The following is a 13,817-nucleotide window of genomic DNA, read 5'->3' as shown; positions in this document are numbered from 1 at the left end:
TACGGTACTTTATATGAGTGTACAAAGTCAACATGTATATAATCAAAGAACCTTTTCAACAACTATTGTAAATTTTCTTGTGCAACAAAAAATTATAACAACAAGGGCCAGGTTGTTCAAAGCAGGGTTAAGATAACCCAGGGTTAGTGCAAAATTTGAATTCAGATATCAAAGCTTAAAAGCAAAATCAGTTTTATTCTTGGTGTCTATAGTTTAATGATTGGATGGCCTAAAAAGAATAGAGAAAACAATTCGGGAAATTGCTTTTGAACAAATAAAAAAAGAAACCCGGGTTAAAATTTAACCCTGGGTTAGCGCTAATCAGCCTTCAAACAAATGGGCCAAGTAGTTTAGGACTGAACAAGCATCGGTTGCATTTTGAGTTCATTAAAATGTGGACATGTATTCAAAGTGTTAAGTTCCCTGTTAGCTACCAGGCATCCACCCTTTAAACAACTGAGGCCAGTTGTTCACACTGTTGTTCTTTATCCAGTGTGCATGGCTATTCAGTGGTCATCATCTCCTCTTAGCTTCTTACAGAGTGCATTTTTTCTCAGGAAGTGTATCTAGGAGATGGTTGTTACTACAGTTTGCAGAAAATGTGAATAATACTCCTGCATGCTTGTGTGGTTAATGCTTAGGAGATAGCTGGTTACCGGAACATGACAAGTGTCGCAGACAGAAACAATGGTAATACACACAGGCTATTCTTTATGAAGTGGATATTAGAATTATAGAATGGCCTATACCCTGAGATCCCACTCGAAAGAGGTACCTTTTCAGTGGCAAATCTAGACCTTCAGATAAGGGGGAGGGGGGAGAGGCCTGGTCATCCAGACCCTGAGATAAGGGGAGGTGGGGGGGTGGCCGGTCTCAAAAAAATTTTATTTCGGTCCTTTGGGCCTCAGTTTCGTCTAAAAATAAGGGAGGCCCCTCCCCTGGATCCACTACTGCTTTTTTCAGGCTTCTGGTACAGAAAGGGTAAGGATTTCACAAGGTTAACTAAGTGTATAAAGATACATATAAAATGGTAAGGAAATTTCTCATTGCTGTCTGTGAACGGCTAACAGATGCATCTTATGACTGTGAAAAAGACAGGAAAACTTCCTGATTTAGTGTTTTCATTCATTTAATAGTCAAGAAAGGTTCAGTGTTGTTAACTTGGTGTGTGAAAGGGGTTTCATTTGTTAAAAGATACACGAAAGAGATACCTTTTCTGTGAAGAATATATAAAAAGGGTTCGGGGTGGAGTCTCCCCATACAAAAACTTTGTTGAGTGCCCCCACCCCCTGGGTGCCCGATTTGTCACAAGGAATCGAATCACTGGCAATCTCTGCAACGTAGGGCACAGGTAATAAAGCTGGGGCTACTTCACAAAGCTATAGTCAACACTTGGCAACTCATTCATTCCTTGTCATAGTTTATTTCTAAATCAGCTATTACAGATCACACAGGACTGACAAATATTTAAAAAACCACACACACATCATTTAATCCTGCTTCTTTTCACAGGTCTGTAAGGCAGACAGTCCTGAAAAAGGAAAAATAGTATAAATGAAAACCGAAGGCTTCGAAATGCTAAAACAGCCACATCTTAAATTTACACCGCTCTCTGTTTCCCAAGTGCAAAATTAATGGTGGCTGGGAATAATATAGGTAGATGTGTAATTTTAAACAGAAAGTGAAAAAGACTGTGCCAAATGACCGTATTCCTGAATATAGAGACTATTGGGAACGAGTTTGGTCTACTTGCCAGTAATTCCCATTAACAGCCCCGTTCAATAGATCATCTGTTTTTCCACTTATTTTGATGACTTTGAATTTGGTTTGGTTATCCATCTCGCATCCTAAAGAGTTTCCTTTTTTTTTTTTTTTTTCAAAAAAACCCGTCATCGTTTACCTGGGAATGGGGGTGGGGTACTTGGGTCGACTGGCCTCACGGTATCCCCACTCCATTATAGCCTATTCTGTGGCCAATTATAGACCTCGTCATAGTAGTCCCTTTAGGTTACCAAGGGCTTGTTCGATTGACCGTATTTCGGAACAAGAATATTATAAGAATAAGGTCAAGAAATCACTTGTTTTGGCATTCATTGCACTGGCAATATCTAGAAATCTGCTTCATATAAAATATTTCAATATATGTAGGGTTTGAATCAAGGTATTTGAAGAAGAAATTTGTAACAAAACTTTCGTGCATTTAGATTCTTCTCTCTGTGTAAATACGACAGACCTTGGTTGCCCTGTGCGGTGTGCTCACGGGCTCTAGTTCTGACTTTGCTGGTCTAATAATGTAAGTTGCAATGTTACTGATCGCCTTTCACAGCTCTTAGAAAGGCCGCTTTGGGAGATTGAAACACTATTACAGGGTTCGCACAGGTCGTGGAAAAGCTGGAAAGTCATGGAATTTAAGCATTTCATTTTCCAGGCCTGGAATGTCATGAAATTTTATAGTCTGTCCTTGAAAGTCATAGCAAATTAAAGTTTTGTTTGATAGATTAGTTACTGCCGATGACAAGGCAAAGACAATGTAAGATATAGAGAGAAGTGATTGAACAGCGCACACGGCACGTATTTTGAAGGACACCAGAGTTGGTGTCGTTGAACTGTTCAAAATTAAGGTCCAAAAATATCCGAAAACAAGGAAAGTCCTAAGAAGTTTTGAACGTGACACCTAAACCTAAGGTCTTGGAAAACTTAAAAAGGTCATGAAAAAAGTCATAGAAAGTCATGGAATTTAAAGAGCTCAAAAGGACACGACCCTTTGTAAAAAAAAGTGAAGTTAAATACATTTTGGTTTTTTTCCCCCTATGGTATCTCCAACGTTAATGCTGAAAAAACACCGTCAATTTTTTCGCCAAATTAGAAAAATCATAACGCATATTTACCTTTCACACTTTTCAGAACCTCCAGTTCATAAGTTTTCTTCAGTTTACGTACTGGTCACAGTCACAACCGAGAACACATTCATTGTCATCGCCATCGCAATTATCCAAGCAGTTTTGGTCGCATGGATCCCGAATCTCCAACTCGTGGGTTCTCTTCCTCATCTCACAGCCACAATTATGATTACATTCATTTTCATCGCCTTCACAATTATCCAAGCAGTTTTGGTCACATGGATCCCGAATCTCCAACTCCTTGTTCCTCTTCCTTTTGACACAGCCGCATTCTTGTTCGCATTCCTCGACATCGTGTGTGCAAGTTGATTTGCATTCTTGGTTGCAATCCGGATCCTGTATCTCCAGCTCGTCACTTTTACTTAGAGGAAAATCCTGCTTTAAAGGACGCCTCTCAATCATGTCTATAACGAAGAGATTGCAGAATAAATAAATAATTAAATGCAAACGGGACCATAGTAGTAATCAGAGTAATCAGTATGAAATTTATATATTCCGTCCGTTTCAGAGACACCGCAATTAAAACTATTCAACATGACAATAACTGAATTCAACACCAGTTTAGTAGGTTTATTCGTGTCAGCCATCAGAGATGACTCAGGGGCGTAGCTAGGGGGGTCGTGGGGTGCTTGTGACCCCCCCTTGGAAGGCCTTCTTTTGAGCAAACAACCTACAATATTCAGGTGGCGAAAACGCCATGACAATATCTTGGCCGTAAAAGCCATTGTTGAAAAGCTCACTTTTTTAAAATTTGTTTTTTTGTAAACTATTTTCATCAACGGCTCTTGTCTTTAGTTAATATGGGCCTTCATGCCGCGATAATACGACTAAGCCCGGTGATACACGAGGGAGAGCAGCGGGTGAGTAGCCTCTGTGACCCCCTCTTTGAAAAATCCTGGCTACGCCCCTGTGACTGAAGAACGAACCCAGCCGTGGAAATAACCCACAAACCACCTTTTTGTGGATTTCAAGGCTTTCACGATGGATCATTAGAAACAAATGGGTCAACTGCAAGTCCTTCAAAACAAAGCCGCTAAGGTTCTGCTTAATTTACCACCAAGAAGTTCTTAAACCGAGGCACTAGCTTTAAAGACCCTCTCAAACAGACATGCACTTCCATCGCTGTGTTATGATGCAAAAATATCTGTCACGGGAAATTGACTTTAAATTTGACATCAGGCGCAATAGTAACTTTCATTCTTATCAAACTCGCCGAAGTAATGATTTACGCCTTCCTCGTGTGCGCACACGAAGGCAAACTTTCAGTTTTCAAGCCTCCAAGGACTGGAACAATCAAGACAATGACATGTCAAATCGTTGTCCTTTTTTAAGGCAAAACCAAGCGCCAAAACTTAAAACTTTGTAAATAATGCCTAATCAAATTTTTAAACTATTTTAAATTAGTTTTATAATCAATTTTTTATATAGTTTCTTAGTTTTTAATTTTTTAAGTAGGTGATTTAGCACTTATTTTTTTCTGTCATTTACTTTTTGCAGGGCCCAACTGAAAACAGCTAAGGCGAGTGGGCTCCCTGGATAAAAATTATTGTTATTATTATTAATGTCATTACTATTATTATTATTATTATTATAAATAATTTGAAGCAAACGTAACCTGTGACAAAGCCCTCCATTTTATGGCGAGTAAGGCGAGCCGCAAGAGGAGGCCAAGCAATCGCCTTCTCGCGTCCCCTAAGCACGACTTTTCACGACTCTTCCTAGTGAAGAGCTCACTGCAGGCAAACGGGGAATAATGAGACTAAGAGGTAATCTTAAGTGCGTTGTCAGGCCATGTGAATTGCACTAAAGTTTTAAAAAAAATTTAATTAGAGGTTTTCAAAACTGTTAGTAGTCATTGACAATGAATGGGCCTTCTTCTAGGACAAAAGATTGACTGCAACTTGCACGACCTCTGTCAACTAACCTCTGAGAACAAAACGTGATGTCACGGACGCAATGAACGTTGCAAGAATGAAAAGGTAAGCAGCAGTCTTCATGGCGGGCACAACCGGAATTGGGACAATGGAAACAAACTGTAAAAAAAATACAAATAAATATAAAAAGGTTTAAATAAAAAAATGTACCTAAAGTTTCATTGAGGAGAATGGCAGTTTTTTACCCTCAAGGAACTTCTTATATACGTGAAACTAAGCGACCTCCATCCTCGGAGAACCATGAGCAGAAAGAGGGAAAGTCTAGGCCCCGTTCTTTTTTTTCCCGCCCATTAAGACTTTCCGTTGTTCCCACTATCTGCCCCGAAGATGGGTGACTTCTCATAAGGCAGATTCAATGAACACAGACTGAACAGACTGCCCGGGGCGTCCTGTTGACAAACCATACTTTAAATCTAAGCTACTAAAGTCTGAACATTTTCTTTTTCATCCTGAACAATCCAACACCAACATACAACTGTCATGTTAAGTTCACGGCGGATCTTCTTCCCATATTCCCGCTCCTGATTCACGAGAATCCCCTCCCGAGCGGGTCCTGTAATCGCCATCCCCAAATTTTGGCTAAATTGGTTATCCCGAATACCGTTTTCCTTCCTAATCCCGTATCCGTGCCCAAACTTTGGCGATTCCTGCTTCCCTGGCCCGGGTGGTACTCAAATCCCGTATCCCGTTGTTGTTTCCCTAATCCCGTACTTCATATTTTTCATCTAGCTTGCGTAGCAAGCGTTTCTGTGCGGTTCAGGATCAAAGAACGAGGAACAAGAGTCAAAGACCGCGCGAAAAATGGGGTCTTTTTTGCTCCGGAACCAAACGGAAACGCTTGCTACGCAGGCTAATTTTGATCCTGCAAATACTCTTCCAGACCCTGTTCACCTGATTCAATCCTAGAAGTCAGAGAGTTGCATGTGATGCCCGGACGCCGGCTTATTCGGGGAAATATTCAGGCTCGGATTACAACGTATAGGCTCTTGCGATCCCTTAATCGTACAATTAGTTCTTTAGCGACTAAATAAGTTATAAATGACCAAGTCGCAGCTTCGTGAGAAAAAAATGGGACTTTACGATCCGACGACGCGACCGCAACGAGAAAGTCGAAAACAACAATAGTTTTAGTCGGCAAAACAACAACTTTGCTCGTGCTTCACTTTTTTTTGTACTTTTCTTTGCTGTTTCTGCACGACTACGACGTTAGATTGCCTAATTTTACATTTTAGGGAGGACGTAAACAAGCGACGACGAAATTATATTCTCTTTTTAAGCTTGAAAATGGTTCTTAGAACAGTTTGTAGAAATTCAACTCCGAGAGGGTTCGCCTACATTTGACAAACTAAGTGCGTTGGAGTAATCGCGATAAATACCAAACGAACGCAAATTCATTTTTGAAGCGACGTTTTCGCTGCCGTCGCCTCGTCCGATCGTTAAGTCCCTACTGACTGACTCCTGATCATTTCATTCAAAGCTTCAAAGAACAAAGATAAACTCTGAAAAAGTTTTAAGCTGAATAACCGGGCGTCTTAATCTTGCTTAAGCTTTGGTTTTGTTAAATTTTTATTTGTTGCCTTCTTTTATTTGGCTGTTATTTAAACCTTCCTTCAATGTTTTGAATGGATATTTTTATGTTTTATTCAGTCTGGTGCCAGTTTCCACTGTCTGAATTTGGCCGCTTACTTTTACGACACTGCCCCTTTAACAGAATCCTTCATTAAGAGAAAATTAATTCAGGACTGAGTCTACAAAGCCTCCTAAAACAAAAACGCTAATCCTTAGTTGAAAACCGCATTAGGGGATAACAGTTATATATTCATTTCTGGTCGGGTTTTAGCCGAGGAGTTAAAACACATAACCCATAGTAACTAAAAGTCCTATCTCGTTTTTCTGCGAAATATGTATTCATTTCAACTCACCTTTCCTATTTTACTTAACCGGTAAGGAGAGAGATGACAATGTTGTATTTACACGTTTAATTTTACTGTGCCCATGAAGAAGTTGCAGAAAGGTATTAAATGTTTTCAAATTCTGATGGAACGGTGCGTATTTAACAACAAAGGGTAGTTTCCAAAAGAAATAAATGCACGATAATTTTGCAGGAAGATAAAAAAATTCCAGTTCGGAATTGGCAAGGAAGAACTGAGTTGGAGTAATATGTATTTGTATTTTTCTAAACAAAAAGCCAACTTTACCAAACGATTTTAGACGACTTAGATACATAAATAGCATGTGTTGTTTCTCATTTTACTACAACAGATGGGAATGGTGATTAGTTAAAGAATGTCTGAGGGAGAAACTTTGTCCTTGTTTGCACTGCATGAAAACTGGTCGGACCATTTTGAAACTCGTCGGTAGACACGCCCGTTTGCCATATGACATGGAGCGGATTACAATTTTAGACGGTCTTAAATACAGTGTGAAACACTCAATAAAAGCGACGCAAGCATGCATGAATATAAGAAGCTTATGCGATAGTTAGGACGCCGAGACATAAAAATAAGCATAAACACAAGAATATCAAAACCTTGCGTTCTTCTTATACTTTTGCTTTTGCTTATGTCGTCACGGCCTTCCTCTCTAATGCATTTCAGAATTTGCTTTATTCTTATGCTTGTGCTTGTAGTGCTTGTGTCGATAATGAAGTCTATCAACGAAGCTAGCCTTTCATTGTCCTTCAGTTAGAAGTTCCTAGCAGAACCGTTTATTAATGATGGCTCCTGGCTCCAAGTATAAATTGTAACTGGACGGTCTTTGCTGAATGCACTCATATCTGTATGTTCGGGATACCCAGCGTAACTGTGATCATCTGTTGGCGACACCTAAAAAGCATTCCTACGTTCCAGAGGATCGATTATTCCCAAAAAAAGGGGTGAATAGCTAAAATATATTTAGTGTAATTGTCTCTATGCGATCAGTTCCCCTCAGTTTTTCAGCGTAAGAACCTCGGGAAAGAGTTGAGAAAGTTAGAAGGCTTACCTTCAATGAAGATCTCACGAGGATATAAACGATGTCAAACCGCCAACCTTGAAATTAATTAAGAGGATCTGTTTTCAGAGCTAAATTATTAAACATGAGTTCCATCGCTATTCATTTTCGAACAATTGGAAGATAAAGGCTTTAAGACTTTAAGACGTGTAATTGTGGCGACAGGTTTTGCCCTTCCAAGCGCAAATCGGGGAAATCAAGCGTTTAGGGAACGCGAGCGACTTCGGCGTATGAACAACATAGGAGAAAACAAACTCTGCGACTCGCTTGGCCTAGCAAGACTGGAACTCGTCACTGTTCCACGGTACGAGGATCTGCTACAACTGGCAAACAGGACAGCACTCAAACTTGGACTTCAACAGCTTAATCTTCAGCTCGTGGACATAAATCGTACATGTAAATCATATAAGCTTATAAATCAATGTAAATCGAAAAATAGGGATAACAGTCAGGCTCTATTTATACTATAGCAAAATTCAACTTACTACAACATCACAGAACAAACTAGAAAGAAGGGACAAAGAAGGCTGAATAAAATCAGATGAAAACTGAAAACAAACCTTGACAAATTCAGCTTTAAACTAAACGACTCAAAATTAATTTTAATTGTCAGTCTAGAAAATGAATTTCGGAAATTTACATAGAAAGCTGTGTAAAAGAATTCGAGTTTCCTTCATTGTTCCTTAGCTTAGGATTCCTCAAAATATCGAAACTGAAAACTACAAACGGCTGGTATTTGTACAGGAGAAAGGTCCAGTTGTTCAGTGACTAAGCTGCAATTTCCGAGGAAACATATGATATGCGTACACTGTTCCCATAATTACATACAAGAGTAAACACTCCTGGTTATAACGTTTACATGCACAGACTTAAATCAGAAAAACTTATTCAAAACAGTTGACTCCTATTTTATAATATTGTAGTGCACGTGCCAGTTAATAAATTTAAAACCCAATGAAATCCACATTTCTCCTCCACCCCCAACATAATAATCAAGCTAATGCGTTCACTGCGAAGCTAAACGAATCTTACTGACCAGTTAAAATCTTAGTGTTCAAGCTCTCCGGCCTTGTATGATAAAAATGAACTAATAGTGAACGTTGATATTCCAATAGGAAGGCAAACTTAAGGGAAAAAAACGGTCCATGCGACAAGGAGTGAAAAACATTTCGCCAAACTTTACCTCCCTTTTACATGCTCTATAAGTGTATGTTTTGTGCCTTTATTTCTCCATAACTTAAGCTGCAAAACCACGGTCTGCAAAGAAACCGCTTTCAGGCAAGAGCTTCTTGAGTTTGTCGTTTAGTTTCGTCTGTGGCGCAGGCTATCAGCAAATCTGGTAGAGACGCCGTGGACCGCGCTCTAGCGCTCTGAACCACTGTCCCACCCCTCGCTGTTTTTTTCTGCTCACACCTCTTTCCGCCGTCCCCAGGATATGAGAGCCTTGAACAGGTTGAGCTTAACAAGAGTATATAAGACTGAAAGTATAAAGGGTCTTGAAAGAAAAAAAATAAAATCAATGAACACTGGTGGGGGAATTTTTTTTGCTTAGCTCACCTATATTAGGGAATATTAAACCCATGGTATTGTTACTAACTTGTATTGCGAACATTAAAAAATTCTTTGGCAGAGAAACTTGCTTGGCCCAAAGACAGCTGCTTCAACATCGGTTTTTGACATTTTTGGCGTAAATCTGAAGAAAACAGGATGGTAAACCTGTGCAGTAGGCATCCTCGTTCCCGCGCTGTGGGAGCGGGAAATCCTACGCACTCTCTGTCGGTGATCCTGGAACGCTAGTGTTCTACTTGACGTTTTATATTAACATCCTTTTTTGGCTTTTTTTGCAGTATGGCTTAGAAACGAAGAAAAGCGTCAACGACAAAGAACTTCCTGAATGTTTTCTCGCAAGCGGCAAATTCACTTTGCGGCCTTCGTGCTTGATAAATATTTTATGGCGTGAAGAGTCAACTGGTTCGACATTTGATTGACCATGAGAACTAACATTAGATCAAGATACCGAATAAGATTATTATTTTTGGAGTTGGTGAGCGCTTTTCTCATGTACACCTTTGCTTATTCTCAGTGGCATAAAAGACAGCTTTCTAGACACTTAAGTTTGTGTACGTTTATGGTAAGCCAAGGTTATGTGAGCTTACTTTTTCAACACTAGTAGATCAGTAGACCGAGGGCTCGAAAAAAAAAATCTTGGATTTCAGCTTGTTCATTGGGAAAGTAGCTCTCAAATTTTACTTGTCCGGGGTGAGTTCTTACTTGTCTAAGTAAATGGGTTGGATTGTCTGGACTCTTGCCCAGTGATACGCTATAAAAGTTACTTGCCCCGAAAGAAAATCCACTTGTCCTGGATCACCGAAAGGGACTTGTTCGAGCCCCGAGAATACATCAGTTAGCCTGTAAAAGGAAAAGACATGGATATATAAAGATAGGAGGATCTTAAAACAAAAACAACGAAAAATTGCACACATTTACTGCATTTGTCCAGGAAACCATTACACACCCACCCCAGAAAAAGTTGGAGCACGGAGAGGAGACCTAGTGAGTGAGGGGGTATATATTGTGACAGACAGAAAAAAGGGGGGGGGGCGGGCATTGAAAGAGTAGGTACAGTTTTTGTCTTGTATTTTAATCATCAGATAATTATACTGCACAAACAAAGCTAACAATTTGCAAGAGTGGTTAAGGTGTGAATCTCAACATTCCCAAGTATTATACAGAGAATTCTTAAATCATTTCTCTAAAGGCCTATTTTAAGATTGCAGTTTGATCTTCAGGGCCCAGTTACTGAAAGGCCGATTAGCGCTAATCCGGGATTAAAATTTTGTATTTGCCTCTCGTGCATTGCTTAGAGTAACATTTTGTATTATTATCACTGTATCTCAGAGTAAAGGGTCAACAGTATTTTGTAAGTTTGAGTTTCATGTTCTTAGACAAGAAAACCGTGCTTAAAATTTGGCTTAATCCTGGCTGAAACTTAACCATCATTCGAGGAACCAGGCCATGACTGGTTACTGAAAGCCAGTGGAAAAAAAAATCAGAGAATAAGTAAAAACCCAGGACCATTTTTGATAAGCCCTTTTTTTCAGAAAACAGAAATACCACCACCACCACCACCTACACCACTTAGTATATAATAGATTAAAGGAACTGTTTCACAGTTTTTTTGCATAATTGCTTTAAAACATTGGGATCAAGGTAATGACCAAAAATAATAATTATTTAATAGTAATTAACCTAAATAGCATTTCTACATTTCTTCGTTAATGTAGTGACCAAGATGGAAGTGCGGTGGATTCGGCATTAATCCAACTGCTGAAAAACTCGGCCAATTTTGCTTTTCCTTCAATATAATTACTTGATATCTTTTCAGCTTTGTTTTATCTCAGTGATGACTGTCTACCCTTGTATCAGAAATAATATTTTCTAACTTTCTATAATTGTCTTGCAGTTTTCTAAATATGAAGAGAATGATCGAACAGCACAGAGGGTACAAGTCATGAGAAAAAATATACTGACCACTAAACTTTACCTTTGCACAGGATATCATGGTAAGTGCCAGCCATTTATTAATGTATCTAACACATTGACTTAGTTAGCGTCCCAACAGTTCTTCACTCAGCCCGGAATCAAACTTCTCCCTTCATCTCATGATCATAACTTTTTCTTAATTATCACCTAATATTGCTATAGTTGTGTGAAATTTTGATTCCTCGCTATCAAATAACCACTTCCCAGATTCTGAAACAAACAAAAAAATGGACAGATTATTCTTTTCACATTTCATACCAGCCTAAATTGTCTGCCCTGCTGGCTCAGGAATGATCATTTTAGACTCACGGCTGTCATAGTGACAGGGGCCGGGGATTTTCCCGGCTATTATGAATGTTACCCCTGCCTTAGCTTTTGTAGGAAAATACTGAAGAAAAATACAACCAAACAAAATCCATAGATGTTTGATTCCCCACCTACTTGTATTATTAGCCTAGCAAATTGAAATTTTAATGACAGTTCTGTAGACTGCTATAAGATGATTTCAAGATCTCTTCAAAAAAGACTGATTTTAAGACATACAGGTCTGAGTTTAAAATTATCAGTCTTACCATGAGCCTGAAACTCTTTAAGTATACCCATCATAATCTATCTACTCCTTCTTCCTGTTTTATTCGGGGAAAAACTTTATAAGCACCCCTCCTGTGGAGGAATACTCCCAATGAAAATGACAGACCTGGTTTGTTCAACGTACCTTTGACCAGGGGGAGGAGGGAGGGGGAATTATTATTTTGTGGATTGGTACCCCAGGTGCAGAACTCAGGATTCCAAGTGACAGGTATGATAAAGGGCTTTTTAGGTTTCATATTTTCCATTCCAGTATACATTTGTGTGGCTTGATTTAAATGGGGGAGATTCATAGATAAAGTGCCAATTGTACTACTGCAGCATACCTCTTATCATAGTTATGCTAGTTTTAATAACCAAACTTGTTTTGTAGTTGTTTCTATATAATTATAATAGTTATTTTAACACATTACACACAAATGAAATGCCAGGTGAGCTTTTGCTCAATCATATGATGTCTTCAAAAGTGAAGATAATATGTTATTTTCATGTGAAAGACCACCTTAAATGCTATGGCTACATAATAAATTGTACCTTTCACAGCAAAAAATATTAATGTGAAATGGTGTGGTGTGTGATTGATGTTTCTATAAAAAATAGAACATTACACGACCACTTGGAGATACGAATTTTTCTCTTCTCGTATTGAAAAATATTTTTCAATGCTTGAAGAGAAATTTCATCTCACCGCGTGACCTTGTAATATTATCTATGTATTTCAAACCAAATGTTTTATAAAGCAAGTTATATCATACTTCTGAAGTGTCGCAACATGTATCCATTTAATCGAGGACTTAGCCATTGTGTTCATCACACACCTGGATTTATCATTAAAGGGAATCCCCTTTGCTGTTGTCAATTCACAGGCTGCAAAATTCATAGGGGAATTTTTTTGGTGGGGTAGGGGTTATATTTGGCTCCGGGATTTTGGAGGGTTTTGATTTTGCCTCCATTATTTAACCTTTACCTTTAATCTCGTTACCACATCTCACCCAGGTTTGCATTGAGAAGTTGGCCAAGGGAGATCTGGGACACTGGGTCAAGACTACCAGTTCTGGTACACTCCTGTCACTTGGAATCTGAGGGAATCCCACCAGGGAATTAGCCCAGCTTAGGGAGGTTCTTAATAAAAATTTCACTATGACCTTTTTTATCTTTACAAGGTATTTTACAAGGAGCCAGCTTTCATTAACTGTGTTCCACATCATGATATAGGGGCTGGAAACATTAACTTTGTCAAATTCCGTTTTTTAGGTACAGGAAAATCAACGATGCGAGGATATATTTTAATTTCAATGTCACAAGGAAAATGACTCCTTGATTTTCTCCTTTTTTTGCGTTGCACGCAAAAGCTCTGAACACAGGGATGTCTGGAAGGGTATTTTCGGGATCAGGGATTTGGCCAAAATACGGTGCGGGATTCGGGTAGACTCAAAAAATCTTAATGGGAAATGGGATCTGACTGTTACCTGGGAAGCGGTATTCACCGAAATTTGGGCTTAGGATGCGGGATATTTTTTGCTCCTCAGTCGGTAAATCGGGAAATCGTACGTTCTAACGGCAAATGCCAAACAACCAGGCGAGCTTTGAGTGGTACCTCCTCTCCTCTCCTATCCTTTGATGTGAAACTGATGTAAAACATCGTATATTGTCCCGCACCACACTCATGTCGTGATCACTACCAAGTGAAGTAAGTGTAGTAAGTGTAGTGGCCGTAGTAAGTGTACTAGCTGTGGTAAGTGAAGTAGTTGTAGCTTAGTAAGTGTGGTAGCTGTAGTAAGTACTCACCCATCGATATATCCTTTCTCCCGCTTCATTTCTGCCGCTTTCTCTCCCCCCTCCCCCGTTTCGTAATAAAAAT

Source organism: Porites lutea, chromosome 1 (genome assembly GCF_958299795.1).
Source record: "Porites lutea chromosome 1, jaPorLute2.1, whole genome shotgun sequence".
NCBI classification, from domain to species: Eukaryota; Metazoa; Cnidaria; class Anthozoa; order Scleractinia; family Poritidae; genus Porites; species Porites lutea.
This window is presented reverse-complemented; position numbering follows the sequence as displayed.